The sequence below is a fragment of the Octopus bimaculoides genome, chromosome 15 (assembly GCF_046866305.1).
Source record: "Octopus bimaculoides isolate indiv1 chromosome 15, ASM4686630v1, whole genome shotgun sequence".
NCBI classification, from domain to species: domain Eukaryota; kingdom Metazoa; phylum Mollusca; class Cephalopoda; order Octopoda; family Octopodidae; genus Octopus; species Octopus bimaculoides.
Window position 1 is genome coordinate 46,325,381 of NC_142942.1, and position 16,741 is coordinate 46,342,121.

Genomic DNA, 16,741 nt, shown 5'->3' on the forward strand with positions numbered 1-16,741 from the left:
AACATTAGGGATTAAATCAGCTTATCTGGCTTTGTCGCTACTACTCTCTCTCCATATGTGGTCTTAGTGTGTGTGTGTGTGTGTCTGTGCATATGAGTATTTTCCTCCTCCTCCTCCTCCTCTCCAGATAATTTGCTCTACCTATTAATGAGGGCCAATATTAGGTAGTCACCTGTATGACTTGTTAGGTTGTAGATATGATGGACACGGAATGGAGACACACACACACACACACACACACGTATGCATACCCCTACAGGACCTAGTTCATAAAGATGCTGCTATCTGTGACATTTTCATATCAGTTGGTTGCTTTGCTTCTTTCATCACTGCCTCGTTCCCTTGCTACTGAAAATGTGTTGCTGGTTGGATGGATTTGCAAATTTTCATACTTGGAGGAAGTAAGGTGGCAAGCAGACAGAATCATTTAGCATGCCAGCTATAGTAGAAGACTTGCTGAAGGTGCTGCACAATGGGACTGAGACCACATGGTCAGAAAACAAACTTAACACAGTCACACTTATACCTATATTTAACCCTTTATTCTGTCAAATGTGAAGACATATAGCTCAGGGGTTAGAGCGTCAAGCTCACAGTTATGAGGCAGTGAGTTCAATTCCTGGACCAGGCTGCGTGTTGTGTTCTTGAGTAAGAAACTTTATTTCACGTCGCTCCAGTTCACTCAGCTGTAGAAATGAGTTGCAATGTCACTGGTGGCATGGAGAGGGTAGGCTGGTATGCATGGGCGACTGCTGGTCTTCCATAAGCAATCTTGCCCAGACTTGTGCCTAAGAGGGGAACTTTCTAGGTGCAAACCTATGGTTATCCATGACCAAAGGGGGACTTTACCCTTCTACCTTATTCTGTCAAATGTATTTACATTTTTTTGAATAAATCCTGCATTATCTTGTAACTTTGAGATTTTAATAATGTGACATTTTATTTTTGAATGACATTGTAGGGTAGGTGTAAGAGGCTGGATCTGACCAATTTAAATCTAAAACATGTAGAATATTTTGGCTAGGTATGGCCAGTTTAAATACTAAAGGGGTAAGTTTATATATATATATATATATATATATATATATATATATATATATATAAATATATCTTGTAAGCAAATAAAAGGATGACAATGACAAGAATACATTTTTTAATCTGTGAGCAAATCACTAATTAAAAACACTGTAACATCACCATCTTCATTCCTTGGTTTGTTTACATTTATACTGTAAAGTTGATGCTTTCTGTAGCTCATCAGGCGTACCCCCTCTTCAACCACTGGTTCAACCATTCAGATCAGTTGTAATCATCATTCACTTGTTCCACCATTGGGGTCTTTGGAGGTTGGTCACGCTTACTTTGGGTCCTCATTTTCAACATTGCCACCCAAGGTGACCCTACCAAGAGTTTAGCACTCCCAGTAGCATCGCCTAAGGTTATAGCAGAAGACACTTGCCCAAGGTGCCACACAGTGGAACTGAACCCGGAACCATGTGGTTGGGAAGCAAGCTTCTTGCCACACAGCCACACCTGCACATATGTGTCCAAGAGTAAGACAACTGGTGATGATTGGAGTTTAAGCTGATCAAAATGTTGTGTAGATTGTAAATATTGAAAAATGTTCACATCTTGAAAGGTGAGATTAATAGTTGGAAAAATTATGATCTTTGATCACCTGAACTAGCTATGATTAATGGTGTTTCTCAATACCTTGTTAACGAGATTAATGAGACAACACATTTAGCTGGTCACTCTGACCTGCCAAACAGCAACAATAAAATATACATATGGCACAAAACTAACATGGAGCTACTTTGTGGACAATCTTCATGCTAGACATAGCACTCAAATCTCCTTGATGTCACATTTGACCTTGGTTAAAACAAAATGAGGGAAAGGCGCATTGGATTCTGTAGTCCGAGATAGCTTGTGTCTGGTGAGTGGTGGAGAAGGGATGGGCATGGCTGGACCATCTTTAACCTTTTGGTATTCAGATTACTGTCAAATGTAATGCTTATTTATCCACACCGTTTTGAATTAACGATGCATTATCTCATAATGAAGATTTTGATGGTGTGATTGTTTATCTCTAGAATGACATTGTAGAGTAGATGTGAGAGGCCAGATCTGGTCAGTTTCAGCATAAAACATATAATATTTGGACCTGTTTTGTTTTTTTTAACCCTTAAGGGTTAATTATAAGGAGCTTCATAGGACTGTTGGAACAGTCAGTACCTCTTTAACACATCATTGCCCTCTTTAAAATGGAAATCATCTGTTTTGAGTTTGACCCTTTTTATCCCTTAAAACAGGGGTTTTCAAACCGTGGTCCGCGGACCACAGGGAGTCCGTGGACAGCAAATACTTTTTATGGGCAATTTGATTTTATATATGTCCTTTAATTGAAATCTTTTAATTGACAATAAACCTATTTTGTTAAATACTGTTAAATAAATAAAATGTAAAAATATATGTTATTTCAAGCAAATATTTATGTATAAATTTCATAAGCGTTTATAAGGGGGTCCCTAAGGTAAAGCCTGAAATATAAAGGGGTCCGCAAGTCAAAAAGTTTGAAAACCCCTGGCCCAAGGTACCACACAGCAGGACTGAAACCATGTGGTTGGAAACCAAACTTCTTAACCACACAGCCACGCCCGGGTCTCCTTCAGGCACTCACATACATGTGTGGGGTCTGTATGTCTATGTTTGGATGCGCATGTGCACTTAGGTAAAGCCTGAACTATAAAGGGGTCCACAAGCCAAAAAGTTTGAAAACCCCTGGCCCAAGGTACCACACAGCAGGACTGAAACCATGTGGTTGGAAACCAAACTTCTTAACCACACAGCCACGCCCGGGTCTCCTTCAGGCACTCACATACATGTGTGGGGTCTGTATGTCTATGTGTGGATGCGCATGTGCACTTAGGTAAAGCCTGAACTATAAAGGGGTCCACAAGCCAAAAAGTTTGAAAACCCCTGGCCCAAGGTACCACACAGCAGGACTGAAACCATGTGGTTGGAAACCAAACTTCTTAACCACACAGCCACGCCCGGGTCTCCTTCAGGCACTCACATACATGTGTGGGGTCTGTATGTCTATGTGTGGATGCGCATGTGCACTAAGGTAAAGCCTGAACTATAAAGGGGTCCACAAGTCAAAAAGTTTGAAAACCCCTGGCCCAAGGTACCACACAGCAGGACTGAAACCATGTGGTTGGAAACCAAACTTCTTAACCACACAGCCACGCCCGGGTCTCCTTCAGGCACTCACATACATGTGTGGGGTCTGTATGTCTATGTTTGGATGTGCATGTGCACTAAGGTAAAGCCTGAACTATAAAGGGGTCCACAAGCCAAAAAGTTTGAAAACCCCTGCCTTAAAATATCACACAACACAAACAGTATCAGCAACAATGTCAGTAATGCTACGCAACAGTTTCTGTTGTTACATTAACTTCAGTAACTTGGACTTCAGGTGGTGGTGGTGGTGGTGGTGGTGGTGGTGGTGGCTGGGGGATTTGCAGTGATGGTCATGATATTGTGTGTGTGTGAGAGAAGAGAGATGATAATTTATAGATTTGTGCATATGATGTGTGCGAGGGGAAGGTAGTAGTTGTGGCAATAATAATAATGATGATGTGTGGGTTAATGGTGATGGCGATTATGGACGTGTTGTACAGATGTGTGTGTGTGTGTGTGCGTGTGTCTATTGATGCTTTGTAGATATATGGTTGGAGTAGGGGTAAATGCTTTGTTGGGGTTGGGTGGAAAGGAAGGAAGGAAGGAAGGAAAGAAAGAAGGAGCAGTGTGAATGTATAGTGTATTTTATATTTAGTATGTGGTGTGTCATACTTAGTGGTTGCATGGTTGTATTTCTGTGTGTGTGTGTGTGTGTGTGTGTGTGAGTGTGTAATATCTGTATACATGTATTGTGTGGGTGGTGTATATACATGTAGTATATTTTCAGTGATGGAGTGAGTGTGTGTGTGTGTGTGATCATAAATATGGCTTCTTTTTTTTCACACGTGTCCAGACTTGCCCTGTAGGTGAGCAGCCCTAAGTTAGCAAGAAACAAAGCATTCACACACACACACACACACACACACACACACACACACACACACACACTCACACAGAAAATATACACATACAGATGCTTGTGTGTGTGTGTGTGTGTGTGTGTGTGTGAGTCACTAGAGAGATAGTTGTTCTCTGTAAAGTTAGTCCTTCTGGAATAACACTGAGTGGAAAGCATTCAGATATAGAAACCATTATGTTATTGCTCACATGGACACACGGACACACACACACACACACACACACACACACACACACACACACACACACACGTACATGCATACACTTATGTGCTTTTAGTCATGCTAATCTCTTTCACTCTTTGTTGTATGTGTATAAAATCCACTGCAACACATACATGTATACACTTTTAATGATGTTCAATATATATATATATATATATATATATATATATATATATATATATATTGTATAGCTATTGTCTTTCATTTTTGACAATTTATTCTCTGTTGCTATGGTGTTGGGGATGGCATTGGCAGCAGTGGATGTGGTGGTGGTGTTGGTGGTGGTGGTGGTGGTGATGTCGGTGGTGGTGGTGGTGGTGGTGGTGGTGGTGATGTCGGTGGTGGTGGTGGTGGTGGTGGTGGTGGTGATGATGATGGCTGGTTGTAACAGTGAAGTTGTTGTTCTTCTTCTTGATGGTGTTGGTGATGGTAATGATGATGATGACTGGTAGTGCCAGTGATGCTGCTGCTGATGGTGGTGACAGTGATGACTGGTATTAACAATGATGTTGTTATTGATGGTGGTGGTGGTGGTGGTGGTGGTAATGGTAGTGCCAGTGATAGTAAAGAGCATATTTGTGGTAGCGGGTGGTGCAGTTACATTGTTGTCACCACCACCACCACCACTGTTACTACCACCAATACTGCGGTCCCTTGATATGTTCTCCATAAATGCAATCTTTTGTGACCCAGTTCCAATTAATTCCCATTTGGGGTTAACTTCACTCACTTAGCTAATTAAAATCCCCCGAGAAACAATAGCACCATCAGAACCCTCCATTTTTTCCTCCTAACCCATAATTCTCAAAATTTCTCAGCTGGTTTTAAAATAAACATGTCATTATTACTGATGATGATGTGGCAAGCATCCATGGTATAGTGAAAGGTTAGTTAGTTTAGAAATTGACTAGCTTCACTTCCCTGTTTGAATGATATGAACTTGCAGTGCTGACAATGTTGGTAAAGGATGACAGCCACAAATTCACATAAGTTTGTAACCCTTACCTGTTTTTTTTTTTTTCGAGTAAGGGATCGTTTATATCACATACCTAGGAAGGCATGAAGTGAGTGGACAAGTTGTTGACAGGGAAAGTGAGAACACCACCACTGCTCATAACGACCATCATAAAATGTAAACAAACACACAGGTGCACATATGCACACATGCGCACCCACACATAGACATACAGACCCCACACATGTATGTGAGTGCCTGAGGGAGACCTGGGCGTGGCTGTGTGGTTAAGAAGTTTGGTTTCCAACCACATGTTAGTCTTGAATGAATGAACTGGTTGTCAGAAGCCTTCCATCCTTGACCTCCCTCTATTGTAGTGTCTAGAATCTCATTATCTTATTTCTCTATTGCCCGCAAGGGGCTAAGCATAGAGGGGACAAACAAGGACAAATAAAGGAATTAAGTCGATTACATCGACCCAGTGCATAACTGGTACTTAATTTATCGACCCCGAAAGGATGAAATGCAAAGTCGACCTCGGCAGAATTTGAACTCAGAACGTAAAGACAGACAAAATACCGATAAGCATTTCGCCCGGCGTGCTACCGTTTCTGCCAGCTCACCTCATTTTCCAAAGTCTCCTTGTGTATAATAAGATACAATGTAGAAGAGAAATGGCTGTTATATCTAATGCATCAAATGATCACATAGGTCATTCGTTGGTTTGTTGGGCTGTTAAGACACATGGAGTGAACTGAAGCACTGTAGAATTATGGGTAGTGCCCTAAATGCAGGGTGAATTATATTTCAAGACATACAGGATGTTCATTCAATATCTGTTAAGGTGTTTGGAAAGTAATTGGTTTTTCACAACTATGAAATATGAATCAACCACTCACATCAGAGCCACGGTTGAATGGCAGAAAACTGTCTAGAAATAGTACATCATCTCTTCTCCCCCAGCAGTGTGTCGTTCATAGTTATTTTAGTAATTAACCTCATGGGATAAGAACTTTATGAAACAACATATTTGCCATTGCTTACCGTATGAGCTTCAAAAGAAAAGTACTGCTACAGAAGCAATGGAAAGCATTTGTGAAGTGTATCCGGATGCAATGAAAGCTCATGCATGTCAGTTGTGCTTTAAAGATGGTGATTGTGATATATCCGACAAGCCTCGCTCTGGAAGACAACCCACTCTGAATGACAACCTTTTGAATGAAACTATTGTATCAAGATCCATGTCAAAGCACCAGAGATTTAATGCAAAAATTTAATGTGTCATGTTCAACTATCCATTAATACCTCATACAAATTGGAAAAGACATGCAAAGAGAGAATTTGGATTCCACATAAGCTTACGTTTGAGAAGCGATCACAATGTTCCACCAGCTTTAGCAGTCTTCTAACCAAGAATGGCAACCTGTCATTTCTGCAGTGCATTCTTACAGGTGATGGAAAATGGGTTTTGCACAACAATAGAAAACAAAAAGACAATCATTATTACGTTAAATTCAAATTACGATGAACGTAAACAAGCAAACGAAGTTTGCTTTTAGAAGCATTGAGATGTCTTAGAAAGTTACAGAAGTGATTTTAAATTCTCAAACGCAGGATAATGCTAATAAAAATATAGCCTGGACAGGATAGGCTATCCCTATTTTGCAGAAAAAAGTGTAGGTGGTCAGCTATGAGACTCGAATTCACACCTCCGTGATTACATGTCGCGGTGCTCTAGACCGATTAGGCTAAACTACTCACCACAAATTCTTCTGCAAATTTAAGATGTATAGAAATCTCGCTTTATGAGACGCTATGAGAGGTCAGTGTCAATAACAAAACCAGAACTCTATCCACAAAACTCTTTCTGTGTTTGGTGGAACATGAAAGATATCGTCCATTATGAACTGTTGGAACATGAAAGGACCATCAGTGCAGATGTTTATTGCCAAGATGTCTATTGATTGTATGAATGAGAAATTATGCCGAAAGTGGCCAGCTTTTGGTAAAAAGAAAAGCTATTATTCTCCAACATGACATGGCCATACACTTCAAAACAACCCCCCCCCCCCCAAAATAAGATCATTAGGATGGGAAGTTCTTCCACATCCTTCATACTCACCCGACTTAGCACCTGCAGACTTCCATCTGTTCCAATCACTAGAACATTTTATAAGAGGCAAAACCTTCAGAAAGAGAGAGGAAGTTAAAAACAGTCTTTCAGACATTTTTTTTCAGGAAAAGAAATAGGTTTTTTTGAAAGTGGCATAAAAAAAAGTTACTTTCTCGTTAGATTGTAGTAATTAGAAACATTAGTGATTACATACTTGATTAAAACTATTCAAATAAGCGTAGTTTACAATTGTTTTTTTTATCCTTTCTGGTAAAGCACAATTACTTTCCGAACACCCTAATATATTCATGTGGGTTATTGTACTTCTATTGTTTAGTGTGGTGAAGGCATGTGGCTTTGTGGTTAGTGGTTAGGCTCATGGTCATGAGGTAATGAGTTCAATATCTGGTGGCATGTTGTGTCCTTGAGCAAGACACTTTATTTCATGCTGCTCCAGTCAACTCAGCTGGTAAAACTGAGCTGTACCTGTAATTCAGAGGTCCAAACTTGTCACATTCTGTGTCACACAATTTCTCTTCGAGAACTATGTTAAGAGTATGCATATCTGTGGTGTGCTCAGCCACTTGCAAGTTAATTCCATGAGCAAGTTGTTCCATTGATCAGATCAGCTGGAACCCTTGTTTTCATAACCAATGGAGTACCAGTTCACTGTAGAGTGTAGGGGCTAGGTATTTGTGGGTTACAGGGTAAGAGGAAGATATGAGGGTGTGTCAGGGAAAGGATTCTGTAATGTAGGTTAGGGTCTGTAAGGTAGGGCAGTACAATGTTGTGTGATGATGAAGGGCTGAAAGATTTAGTGTAGGTGCTGATTGGTGGCGGTGAGGGGTGGGGGTATATGGTAATGTGTGCTTATGGGTGGGGTTTCATGATGTGGCAGTGGTGGTGAGTAAGATGGGGGTTGTTAAATTGATCAAGAAACTAAAGAAGCAGTGTGTTGGTGGTGGTGGTGGGGGGCTATGTTTGTGTGTGTGTGGAAGGGGTAACTCTGTCTTGTTAGCCCAGCATGCATGCCATCAGACAGAAACATTGTAATGGCTAAAAATATCATTGATTGGTTGGTAGTTAGTTTCCTGCAGCCAGTTTGTGAACACATGCTATTGTATGATTGGTCAGATGAAGCAGCGGTGGTGGGGGTTATACATGATGAGGTTGTCACAAGATAAATGCTGTTTGGCGGGGGGGGGGGGAGAGAAGTTGTAAATGGGAACTTTAAATGAAAGTGTACACACTCATCCACACGTGTGTGCGCATACATTTTAAGCCCATTCATTCTCATATCCTCATTTTCTTATCCACACATCATACTTTCACACACACACACACACACGTTTAAAAACTAGTTTTGTAGAAACTTCTTTCAAAATTACTCCCCCCCACACACACACACACATTAACTTTGTGTTGGTTGAACGATATAAAATGTTAGAGAAAGAAACCTAGCTTTTTTCTTGCAATAAATACCAATACATACATCTAAAGCAAAATTTTTTCAGGATCCCCAATTTACTATTTTATCATGTGGACCCCAAAAATCTTATATGAACCTTCAGGGGTCATATGAATCCTGGTTGAGAATCACTGCTTTAGACTCACCACTCCCACCCCTTTTTCTTCAGAAGGGAGCATCCCAAACCAATAGAGACCATCTACATCAGTGGGTCTCAATCAGGGTCTGTATGACCGTTGTGGGTCCGTTAAATTTTGTTAAAAATTTATGTGCAATAAACTGATTATACTTCTACAATATGCAAAATATTTTAATGACCTTTTTTTATGCAATTCTTAATGATATTATTAAAAATGAAATAGGATTTTTTTTTAAATATTGAAAGGTTATGGGGGCAGAGGGCACCCAAGTAAAATAAGAAGCAAAGAGATCCCTAGGTGAGGACTGCTGATCAGTGTGAACTTTTGACCTGCTAGAAATTGCAACAAGGACACACACCTCCGATCACACTCCTCTTCTGCTTAAGAAAGAGGAAAGACTACTTGGCCAATTTGGTTCTAATATATATACATAAAAGATGAGATGCTTACAGTTGGAATGTTTTTAGTCATAAGTCTGCTCAATCAAGACTGACCTGGGACCCCCTCTCCGTAACCACCCATCACACCCACATACACACACACACACACACACACCACCATCACCACCACCACCTTCTCATTAACACCACTGTCACTTGCCATACATATACCATCACCAACACCACCCCCATCATCATCTTTACAGCTATCCCCCTTCTTCCGACCCACCCCACCCCCCAGCACACTCTGTCTCTTATCTGGCTGTTCTGCCATTCTTTCCACCCCCCTCTTCACACAGCGTTCCCCCTTCCCCGTTCTTCTTTTAATCATTCCTTGTTACCCTGTGTGTCTGTGTGTGTGCATGCATGTGTGTGTTCATGTTTAGATAGACTCTGCATATATATATCTACAGGTATTATTTCTTTACACACATGCACACACACACACACACACACACACACATACATACATATATATATATATATATATATTGCATGTACATGCATGCACACACACAAACACACATACATACATGTATATTGTGTGAGAATGTGTGTGTGTGTATACATGTAAGAAGAACGTGTGTATAAGAAGAATATGTATGTGTGTATGTATGTATGTATATTCATAAATACATACACGTGTAATTGTGATTGCAATGCATGTGTAGAAAGATTGGCTATATATGTATGTATGTGTTTAATATACACATACACGCTATATGTATATATGTATGTATCTGTCTTTCAATGCGCTTCATTTATTATCTCTTTCTCTCTCTCTCTCTCTCTCTCTCTCCATCTCTCTCTCTCTCTCTCTCTCTCTCTCTCTCATAAACACATACTCTTATCTCTATCTTTCTTTCTCAATCTACACTGTTTCCACACCCCCACCGCCTTCATGATTTATTAAAGCCACCCTCCGACCACCATTGTTTCTCCCCTCTGGCTCCACCTCTTTCTCCTCATTATTTCTACCGTTCAGTTCGTTAGGATAATGTATTTTTATTTTTATCTGATGACAGTGTATACAGCATGGTGCCTTGGCACTCTGCCACGCGCACGCACGCATCTGTGTGTGTGTGTGTTGGAGGGGTACTTGACCATGTGGTGTGTTTTATGTGGCCTCGTGTATGCGCTTTAAAAGTAAGTTAGTGCATGTGTATGTGTGTTTGTATGCATGTATAGCTATGCATTTGTGGCTGTGCATGTGAGTGCACGTATGGCTATACATCTCTATATGCGTTTATATATATGGTTGTTTGTGTGTATGCGTATGCGTGTGTGTGTTTCAATCTATATTGTTTGTATAATGGTTGGAACAGTTGTTAACGGTGAAGCCCCCCCTGCCAACCACCTTGCCACCACTTCTACTCTCCTGCCACATCAGTGTTTGCTGTAGAAGGCCCACCATGTGTCTTTGGTTATGAACTGTGAGCATCTGATAGTGGCGTTTTTTGTTTAGGGGCAGCTTGTGGTGGTTATAGTGGTGAATCTTAATTGTAAGATGGAAGATGTATGGACGGAACATGAGGTGGTAGTGGTGGTCTCCCCTTCATCATCTTCCTCCTCTTCCACCTCATCCTCCTTCCGTCTTCTCATTCTCCTCATTCTCCCCCTCTTTCTCATCCTCATTCTCCCTCTTATCCTCCTCACCCCTTCAATCTTCTCATTCTCCTCTGCCTTTTATCCTTTCAGGGTTGATAAATTAAGTACCAGTTATGCACTGGAGTTGATGTAATCGATTTAATCCCTTTCTCCTTATTTGTCCCCTCTATGTTTAGCCCCTTGTGGGCAATAAAGAAATAAGAATCGTTAGCATGCCGGGCAAAATGCTTAGCGATATTTCGCCTGTTGCTACATTTCTGAGTTCAAATTCCTCCGAGATCAACTTTGCCTTTCATCCTTTCGGGGTTGATAAATTAAGTACCAGTGAAACACTGGGGTCAATGTAATCAACTAGTCCTCCCCTTACAAAAAGAAATTTCAGGCCCTTGTGCCTATAGTAGAACGGATTATTATTACTACTACTACTACTACTACTACTACTACTACTACTACTACTTGAAGCATGAAAAAGTGAACTTTCAAAATGATGATGGTGCTGATGATGATGATGATGATGATGATGATGATGAAACCAAACTGCTTTGTCTTCACCATCAAAATAATTTGTTTGATATATTTTTGTTTGTTTTTGTGTATTTTTTTATGAAAAGATCCTTTTCAAAGAGAAGAAAGGGTAGCTTTTATATTGACGATTGAGTGATGTATGAAGTAGATGGCCACACATGTTAAAGCCCAGCGGCTGAGTGAAATGGATCAAAGTTAGAGTGGCTGTGGCTGTAATAAGCAAGCAGCGAGAAAGTTCTTCTTGCCAATCGGTCAGAGGAGAAATCAACTGGAAACTTCCTCTATCTCCATTACTAAAGCACTCAACTTCAACAGAAAATGGAAAAGAAAGAGATACTCTGACCATCTACCTGGTTAGTAGCATATCTTTTGAACTGCTGCGTTTGACCGCCAGGCTTCAATATGAATGGTAAAAGATGTCTGAATCTCCTTCTCCATATGCTACTGAGCTCTACTTCTCTTTGAAAAGGGGCTTTTGATTGAAAACTCAGTAAGAAAATAAATTGTTTTTATTACACATTATTTTGGTTTCCAAATTTGTTTAGATTTTTGTATATTTTATCAGTTTCAAATTTTGGCACAGGGCCAGCAATTTTGGGTAAGAGGACTAAGTCAATCAGATCAACCCCATTGTTCAACTAGTACCTATTTTATTAACCCCCCCCCCCCCCCCCAAAAAAAAACTGAAAGTCAAAGTTGACTTCAGCAGTATTTGAACTCAGAACATAAAGACAGACCGAAATGCTATTAAGCATTTTGCCCAGCATGCTACCAATTCTACCAACTCACTGCCTTGGATTTTCATATATATTATTAACATCGGTCAACATTCATCTTCCATGTTGGCACGGATTGGACAGTTCAGTAGAATCTAACAAACGAGAGGATTGCACGGTGCTCAAAGTCTGCTGGGCAAAGTTTCTGTGGCTGGATGTCCTTCCAAACACCAGCCACTTTGCAGAATATACCAAGTGCTTTTTTTTTGCTTTTTTTTTTTCGTGACTCGAGTGTTAATAAGGTCACCATGTAAGTGGCCAGGCTAAGATCCTCCTCAACAGAGTCGGACTATACTAGAGAGCAAAATGACTGTGCAAAGTGTTGAGAGGTTAAACTATGAGAGAAAGAGTATAGGAACAGGTTTCTTGCTGTGGAGGAGAAACCTAGCTACTTCACATAATATGTTTCACCATGATGAGTGGGTCTTCTCAAGCTCTGCTTATCACCAGTCATCTCCATCTTCTGATGCCATCATTCTTTCACATGATATTTCTGAAAGATGGTGGCACAGAGTGAGAAACTGAGGAATCATAAAGGGGATTATCAACTGTGTATGTGGACATGTGTGTGTGTATATATCTTTACATGTGTGTGTGTATGTATATATATATATATATATATATACTAGCAATGTACCCCGGCATTGCCGGGGTGTTTTGACCTACAGCCACATTGTATTATTTGTTCCTGTCTTATGGGCAGAATCAGCACACAAAGAGTGAGAAGCAAGCAACTCTTCTTTATAAACATGGTTTTGGTCATTTTCTGATGAACAATGATGAACATGCTCTATCTAAGACATAAAAATTGTTCAGGCAGAGTTACTTCCTTTAGCTAAAGACCTCAAAATTGTGCAACCAGACCTCATTTTCAAGGTTATTTTTGTAGTAAAAAAGAGTTGTTGTGCAAAAAAAAAAACTTTATTTGGTAGCCGAAAGATTACTGCATCTTTTGAAACCTCATACATCAAAATAGGCAACTCAGTTTTCAAATTCATAAGGAACATATGTGCACATGTGCATCACACACACACACAAAAACTCAGTCTTATATATATATATATATATATATATATATATATATATATATATATTGGGTCATTTCATCATGTTGAACAGTTAATCCCTACACATCTTTTCCCTCTCAATCCTTTCTATTGTAAAACATAGCCTCAAAATGTCATAGACTTTTCTATTCTTCCCAAGTGTCAAACTAATACACCCGCTTGCTGTTCCCTGACCTGTCTTCGTCTTTTGTTTTCTGTCAATTTAAACTATATATATATATATATATATATATATATATATATATATATACATATATATATATATTTATGTATTTTTATGAAGAAATTGATATCCTGTTAAGTAAGTGCATGTGATAGTTTAAAAATGTCTTCACACATACACACATATATATATATGTACAAATATACGTACTTCACATACATATATATATCTACTTATAGAACATAGTTCTCTTTCTCTCTTACCTGTATATTTTATACTTCACTTACGTTGACAGGTAAATTTTGCCTTTCTTTCTCGCTCCCTTTATCTCTTTCTGTCATACACTCTCCCTTTTAACCTACCCCACCCAGCTTATCACATTAATTTATTTGAGACTTGACAACCTATCAATCAGCCTTACCTATTATGATACAATATCTGTGACACTCACCTAACACTGTCCAAAGGTCTCTTGCTGCTGTTTGTATGTTACCTTCTTACCTGATACCTGTCTACACACACACACACACACACACAAGTGTGTTTGTATATGCGTTTCATCATTTTAACGTCCACTTTTTCATGCTTATATGTATTGGAGGGAACTTGTTGAGGCCGAATTCTCCAGCTGTGATACCCTTCATGTTACCAACTCTCACCCATTTCCAAACAAGGTAATATTTCCCCCGTGGCTGAACATGTTTACATGGAAGATTGGAACCAGAGGGTGCTGCTTGTATGAGATTTCCCTCTCTAAGCAACAAGACAATGCATGATTAATTTAAAACAATGCGAACGAGCTAGTACTACGTTTGATAGAATAATTTGAATGCTTGAGGGGTTAATATATTGTATTGTTCACGCCAACTTTAAGAATTTGTGACCTTGCATCTCTGTAAGGACTCACTGGAATTCTAGGAGTGATAGATGGTGAAACTAGTTGAATGGTGAGCACAATATAGTAATTTGTTATACCTCAATCTGATTCAAGTTCAAATCACTTCAGAGCTGACTTGGCCTCTTGTTCCTCCACTGAAAAGGTTCGTCTATAAAAATGAAATTTCAATACATTTTCTTTCCTTGTGACTTCTACCATCATCACCACCACCACCACCCTCTATTATGTTGTTGCTTAGCCCCCAGGCCAGTCCTGACCAAAAGCATTACAACCATCATCCTCCTGTCTTGTACAGAGAACTACATTATCTAATGCAGGAGTGTCCCACATACAGCATGTGATAATGTTTTGTCTGACAGACAGATGGGCAAATGGATGAATGGACAGACTGCATTCACACACACACTTAGTATTCACATGACCATACACTTATACACATACACACACACACACACACACACACACACACTCATACATTATAAACCACATACATACACATCACTGTTTGTGCTTGATTTTCATAGCTGCCATCATCATCATCAGCATCTCTGTCACCGCCATTATTATCACAATCATTGTCACTATTATTCCTTCTACCATCACCGTCATCATCGTCGTCATCGTCTCTGCTCTTGTTATTTGAACTTGTTATTGATTTCTTAATATAATAATAATAAGCCATTGTAATAAAATATCATTTCCCTAATCTCAGCGTACATCCAATCAGCTCTGCTGTTGTCATCCTCATTAACCCTTCTACCACCACCACCACCACCATCTTTCTTGTCTTGCTTTTATATGACCACCACCTCATATCCTTTGCTTCTCTTTGAATTTTCATCCAGTTGCCTGCTTCTCCACTCTTCTTACCATCGTCATCGTCATCAGTAACCTTATCAAGACTTACTCTTTACTCTTTTACTTGTTTCAGTCGTTTGACTGCGGCCATGCTGGGGCACCGCCTTTAGTCGAGTAAATCGACCCCAGGACTTATTCTTTGTAAGCCTAGTACTTATTCTATCGGTCTCTTTTGCCGAACCGCTAAGTTACGGGGGCATAAACACACCACCATTAGTTGTCAAGCGATGCTGGGGGGACAAACATATACACACACATACATAAATATACATATATACGACAGGCTTCTTTCAGTTTCCGTCTACCAAATCTACTCACAAGTCTTCTACTATTGCCCGAGGCTATAGTAGAAGACACTTGCCCAAGGTGCCACGCAGTGGGAATGAACCCGGTACCATGTGGTTGGTAAGCAAGTTACTTACCACACAGCCACTACTTCTTCACTAATTACGAAATCAATAGGGTGGTTAATGGTGGAATTGGTGGACTGTGGTCAAAAATGCCTTTGTCATATTTAGTTAACTTTCTCTACAGTCCAAGATCAAATCTTATTGGTGACAGTCTTTGCTTTTCTGCCTGTTAGGTGGGGGGGGGGAGTTCTCAATAGAATAAGGACCAGTGAAAGGACCTGGTTTAATCAACCATAATCTGTCCCCTCAAAGCATGTGACCTTCTGTTAATGTGATGGAGGAGGGAGCTTTCAGAGATGGTAGAGAACACAATTCAGGGTATTGTGGCACAATGTAGACAGATTTCGGAAAACCGATGAACTTTTATGTCAATGTATCAACTTAAAGGATAAACATATTACAATGGATATTACAATGGATAATACCAAGTGGACTCCCACTTTTTCTCTCTCCTGTTTCTCTGTCTTTTACTTTTTTTCTTGGTGACTTCTTCTTTGTGATATAATGCTTGGGAAAGAATATATTTGCGGCTGAAGATAGCTTTATACCATCCTGTCTATCTATCATATACCCATATAATGATGCAACGACTATAAAGCTTGAAACACGTGTACCGCAGAATCCTTTGTGTTCTGTTTTAATTTTACGTTTTTAATTTATACACACACACACACACACACACACACACACTTCTGCTCAAGTGAAATATCTTAAATGTCAAATTATTCAATTTGTTGTCATCACAGCTGAATGAATGGATTACTTCAGTCTTAGGTGACATATTTCAGTGTGTGCATACTCATGTGGTTGGCAGCCTGGATTGTAGGGTATCTGTTCCAAATGGCAGAATATAAATAAATACAATTTATCAGCTCCTTTATGCAGGGGGGAAAAATTGATTTGAAATAAAGTCAAAATCCTTTGCAGATGCTGCTGATATTAGTTTCAGATTTTAGTACAATGCCAGCAATTTGATAGGGTAGGGGTTAAGT

The 16,741-nt window shown here is 39.7% G+C and overlaps 1 protein-coding gene across 3 annotated transcripts in view; it reads left to right on the top strand.

The window, feature by feature from the left end:
- The window catches only part of LOC106880847 (DET1 homolog), a 136,257-nt gene that overhangs the window by 113,377 nt on the left and 6,139 nt on the right, over positions 1-16,741 (top strand). The window lies entirely within an intron of this gene.